The sequence below is a fragment of the Rhinopithecus bieti genome, unplaced genomic scaffold (assembly GCF_001698545.2).
Source record: "Rhinopithecus bieti isolate Rb0 unplaced genomic scaffold, ASM169854v2 scaffold_14383, whole genome shotgun sequence".
In the NCBI taxonomy this organism is placed as follows: domain Eukaryota; kingdom Metazoa; phylum Chordata; class Mammalia; order Primates; family Cercopithecidae; genus Rhinopithecus; species Rhinopithecus bieti.
Window position 1 is genome coordinate 45,849 of NW_016807750.1, and position 5,532 is coordinate 51,380.

Genomic DNA, 5,532 nt, shown 5'->3' on the forward strand with positions numbered 1-5,532 from the left:
GAGAAACCAGAAACAAAGCCACATACCTACAGTGAACATATATTTGAAAAAGGCACCAAGAACATACACTGGGGGAAAAGACAGTCCCTTCAATATATGGTGCTGGGAAAACTGGGTATCTATATGTGGAAGAATGAAACTAGACCACTATGCTTTTTTGTTTGTTTGTTTTGTTTTGTTTTGTTTGTTTTTGAGATGGAGTCTGGATCTGTCACCCAGGCTGGAGTGCAGTGGCACAATCTTGGCTCACTGCAACCTCCACCTCCTGGGTTCAAGTGATTCTCTTGCCTCAGCCTCCCAAGTAGCTGGGATTATAGGCACCCACCACTATGCCTGGCTAATTTTTCTATTTTTAGTAGAGAAGGGGTTTCACCATGTTGGGCAGGCTGGTCTCAAACTCCTGACCTCAGGTAATCCGCCTGCCTCAGCCTCCCAAAATGCTGTGATTACAGGCGTGAGCCACCACACCTTGCCTAGACCCCTATGTCTCACCACATACAAAAGCCAAATAAAAATGGATTAAAGACTTAAATCTAAGACCTCAAACTATGAAACTGGTACAAGAAAACATTGGGGGAAATCTCTAGGACAATAATCTAAGTAAAAATTTCTTGAGTAATACTGCACAAGCACAGGCAACAAAAGCAAAAATTGACAAATGTGACCACATCAAGTTAAACAACTTCTGCACAGCAAAGGATACAGTCAACAAAATGAAAAGACAATCCACAGAATAGGAGAAAATGTTTACAAGCTACCCATCTGACAAGGGATTAATAAGCAGAATAAGAAGCTCAAACCACTCTATAGAAAAAAAAAATCTAATAATCCAATCAAAAAATGGGGAAAAGATTTGAACAGACATTTCTCAAAAGAAGACATACAAATGGAAAACAGGCATATTAAAAGGTACTCAACTTCGCTGATCATCAGAGAAATGCAGATCAAAACTACAATGAGATATTACCTCACCTCAGCTCAAATGGCTTATATCCTAAAGATAGGCAATGACAATTGCTGGTGAGGATGTGAAGAGAAGGGAACCCTTGAACACTACAGATGGGAATGTAAATGAGTATAACCACTATGGAGAAGAGTTCAGATATGTCCCAAAAAACTAAAAATTGAGCTACAATATGGTCCAGCAATCCCACTGCTGTGTACATATCCAAAAGAAAGGGAATCAGTATATCAAAGAAATAACTGCACTCCTGTGTTTGTTGCAGCACCATTTACAACAGCTAAGATTTGGAAGCAACCTAAGATTCCATCAACAGATGAATGGATAAGGAAAATATGGTACAGATATACAATGGAGTACGATTTAGCCATAAAAAGAGTGAGATCCAATCATTTGCAACATCGTGGATGGAAGTGGAAATCGTTAAGTGGAATAAGCCTGATACAGAAAGACAAACATTGCATGTTTTTGCTTGTTTCTGGGTTCTAAAAAAGCAATTGAACTTGTGGGCATAGAGTAGAAGGATGGTTACCAGAGGCTAGGAAGGGTAGTGGAGTTTGGCAGGAGTTGGGGATGGTTAATGGGTACGAAAAATAGAAAGGATGAATATGAGTTACTATTGTTAGCACAATAAGGTGAGCATAGTCAATAATAATTGCATATTTTTAAATAACTTAAAGGATGTAATTGGATTGCCTATAACTCACAGGATAAATGCTTGAGAGGACGGTTACTCCATTTTCCATGATGTGCTGATTTCACATTGCCTGCCTGTATCAAAATGCCTCATGTACCTTATAAATGTGTATTGATATGTGCATAATGTACCCACAAAAATAAATAAAATATTAAAGTAAATAAATTCAGAAATTATTTCTGGAGGTATTCTGATTTCTAATAATATTAGTATAAAATAGACATGCACACATCAAAATGCAATGACAATTTATGATTTTTAAAAATAAACTACCTGGTATCATAAGATTATAAGAAAGTTAAGATTTCCAAGGAAGTATGAACAATTATCTCTAGAAGATAATTTTCTAATTTTAAAAATATCTCTGGCAATAAAGACATTTTATGTTATTGTCAGGAAGCTTTATTAACTTTAGTATTCATAGTTGTTAAACCTTATACATAAAGTTTTGCATCTCTAAAACTCAGGAATTCTGCTGACTTAATTTTTTGTGTGGAGAATGGGGTCTTTCTGTATTGCCCAGGGAGGTCTCAAACAGCTGGACTCAAGCTATCCTTTCGCCTCTGCCTCCATAAGTGTTGGGATTACAGGTGTGAGCCACCATGCCTGGCCTGATGTGATTTTTCAGTCCTCGTTTTCTCTCCTCATGTGAATATGGGGTCCTGCTTGAGCAGCATCTTGAGTTGATGTTTTAGAATTACACTTTTCATTCAATTAAAAATGCATATTACCATAATATTTCAGAAATAAATATTTGTGTACATTAGTAAAAGTACATTTTATATCCTTGAAACAAATGTTGAAAAATATAATTGAAATTTTGAATCTCAAGATTTTTTTCTCCTCTTGTTTTCATTTTCAAAATTTCAGAGAAGGGTATAGTTTTGCATGGTTTAATTCTGTGAGTTTAGTATAATTTAAAAATATTCCTCTTCACATGATATGCTTTTCCTGAGTAAGGTCATCCACTCTTGCTTTCTGGGTGCCTCAAATTTGTTATGTCCCACGCTGAAGACATTGTCCTTGACCCTTTCCTGATGTTTTGTAATCTACTCTGTCATCTGGTTTCATCATCCTAGGAAATAACACCTAGTTAGTAGCACTGAAACATTGAAGCAGGAAAATTTCTACATTTCAGCACTTTCTCAAATCATCAGTTCAGTCACTTGCAAATTCTATATTTTCTACTGCTTAGCATTTTTTGTATCTCATTATCATAATTCACTCTGACTCGTAATTTTGAAATATTCTTGTTTAATTTCCTCCATGCCATGTTCATCTCTATCTTTTTGTTGCTGCCAAGGTGCCTTTTATAAAATATATTTATAATGATTTTTAACTCATCTGCTTTTGAATGGTTCCCCATTACATGATGGGGAGAGTTCACATGCTAGTGTGGCCCATATCTTTTGTGGTTTGGCCTGATTCTCCCATTTTCTCTCTCCATTCCATTCCCTGTCAGTATGTTCCACTCTTACAGCATTATTTTGGAACCCTTCATTTGCCCTATCATTTCATGCCTTATCCTTTTGAGCATGCTTCTCTGTCTAGAAACCTTCCTACCCACTGTGTTCTTTTCTTGGTCTATGTTTCAAAATATGGCTCTATCTTTGTAGCATTTCCTGAGCTCCCCAAGTAGAACTGATTGTTCTTTTCCTTGTGTCTGTACTTACTTTTTTCACTTTAGTTGTAGAATTCATGGACTACACTTTTCTGTTTTTATTACCTTTTATATATCTCTACCTTCGCTGAAATATAAGGCAGGACCTGACTTTTACTTATATTTTTAGCTTCTCCCCAAATATTGCTTATGATTTGATAAACACAGTACATTTTTGTTGTCTTACTGACAGAATGGTGAGTAAATACAATGTTTTCTGAAGTTGCTGTTCTTTTCTTTTTAATAGGAGAGAGCAACAGAGCCAGCAAATGGAAAAAGACAAAATGGTATGGGTATTATTGAGAGTGCTCCACAAGAGCACACAAATAATGAAAATTTAATTTTGATTCAAAATGTTCGAGGTGGTTAGTGAATATCTCTGAAAACAGCATATACTACGTATTTTCAATAGAAAACCACCAACCTATGTAGATCCAAACACAATATTCATTTCTTTCCCACAATATTTTCTTTCTTTATACTACCAACTTTTCCTGAAACTACTTCAATTGCTCAATTCCCTGAAACTCTTTTTTCTTTTCTTTTGCTATTACTTTTGTTTCACTGAAATATTTATGGGTGAAGACAAACTTGTATAGGTATATAAAATTCATAGTGATAAATTTTCTCATGAGTGTATCTGTGTATAACATTTTATAGATGTGCCATTCACAGTAAAATCAGGACAAAAGGAAGATATCCAATCACATTTGGACAGCAAGGTATTATCTATTGTTATTGCTGCAGTTATTATTTTAGAATATAAGCATTCAGTGATGTTACAACATAAAAGAGAATGCTTTCACTTCACTTTTGCGCCTCTGCATATGCCCATAAATAATTATTTTCTGGCCAGGCACAGTGGTTCACGCCTGTAATTCCAGCACTTTGGGAGGCCGAGGCAGGTGGATCACCAGAGGTCAGGAGTTCGAGACCAGCCTGGTCAACATGGCAAAACCCAGTCTCTACTAAAAAAAAACAAAAATTAGCCGGATGTGGTGGTGCACACCTGTAATCCCAGCTACTCGGGAGGCTGAGGCAGAAGAATCACTTGAACCCAGGAGATGGAAGTTGCAGTGAGTCGAGATCGCACCACTGCACTCCAGCCTGGTCAACAAAGCAAAACTCCATCTCAAAAAATTTCTTACATTATCAGCCCATAATTAGTACAGTAATTATGTACAAAGAATATCACTGCTGCATAGTACAATTCTGTTAATTTGGAGGATTCGTGTAAAAAGCCGGTGTCACATAGTGAAAAATGTATAAGGGTTAGAAGTCACAAGGAATCAGTTGGGGCTCTAAAGTTAAGTTCATCTAGAAACTAAAAAATTGTTCCATGTCAATATATGGCCAAATGTATGATTCTGTGTTCTACCTGGATGTGTAAAAGTGCTAATGAGATTCAGAGAGAAAGAGTTTGGACTGGAGTTTTGTACAACTTGAAACCCAAAAAGACAATGCCTGGGACTTAAAATACTACTGTATTTGGATTGACTAGTATAGATCTGCAAAAAAATTTCAGAAGAAGCAAAAGCATGGGGAGTTGTAAATAAGTGAAGCTATAAACACAGTAGTTTGGTTTAGTGGTGTTTTATTAAGTAGAAATCATATTCAAAAAAAGAAAACATTAGTACCTTTATGGTAAATGATGACTATTCTAAGGTGACAACAATAGAAAGAGATGAAGAGGCCTGGCTTCTTAGAAGCAGTTGCTGTATTGTGATACCTGAGGCAAGATGGCACAGTTCCGGGTTCTTCACCGTCAACTTTCCCGCGCCCGGGAAAGACATGGGTCCACTGCGCAGGCACAACCCGACCTCTGACGGAGAAAAACCGGAACCTGCCTAGCCACGCCTACCGCCCGGCCCCCCACCCGCCTATGTCCTGCCCACTGCCCTCCCACTCCCAGGCCCAGGACATAAAAGCCGCTCCCGGCCAGGCACGCTGCGCCAACTTCCTCAGCCCCCACTCCTGTCGGGACTGCATTAGGAACCTAGCCTGAGAGCTCCACCAGGTGACTCCCCCGGCCTCCCCTGCCGGAGACCCACGGACCTCACCCCTCCCCCACAAAGCTGGCTGACCAAAAAATAAATTTGCAGTTTTGCTCCTAGCCTTGCCTACTCGCTGGTCCTTTAATACTCGCCCTGGTGAGCCTAGAAAGCAAATCGGTTTCCTAGAAAGCAAATCGGTTTCCTAGAAAGCAAATCAGTT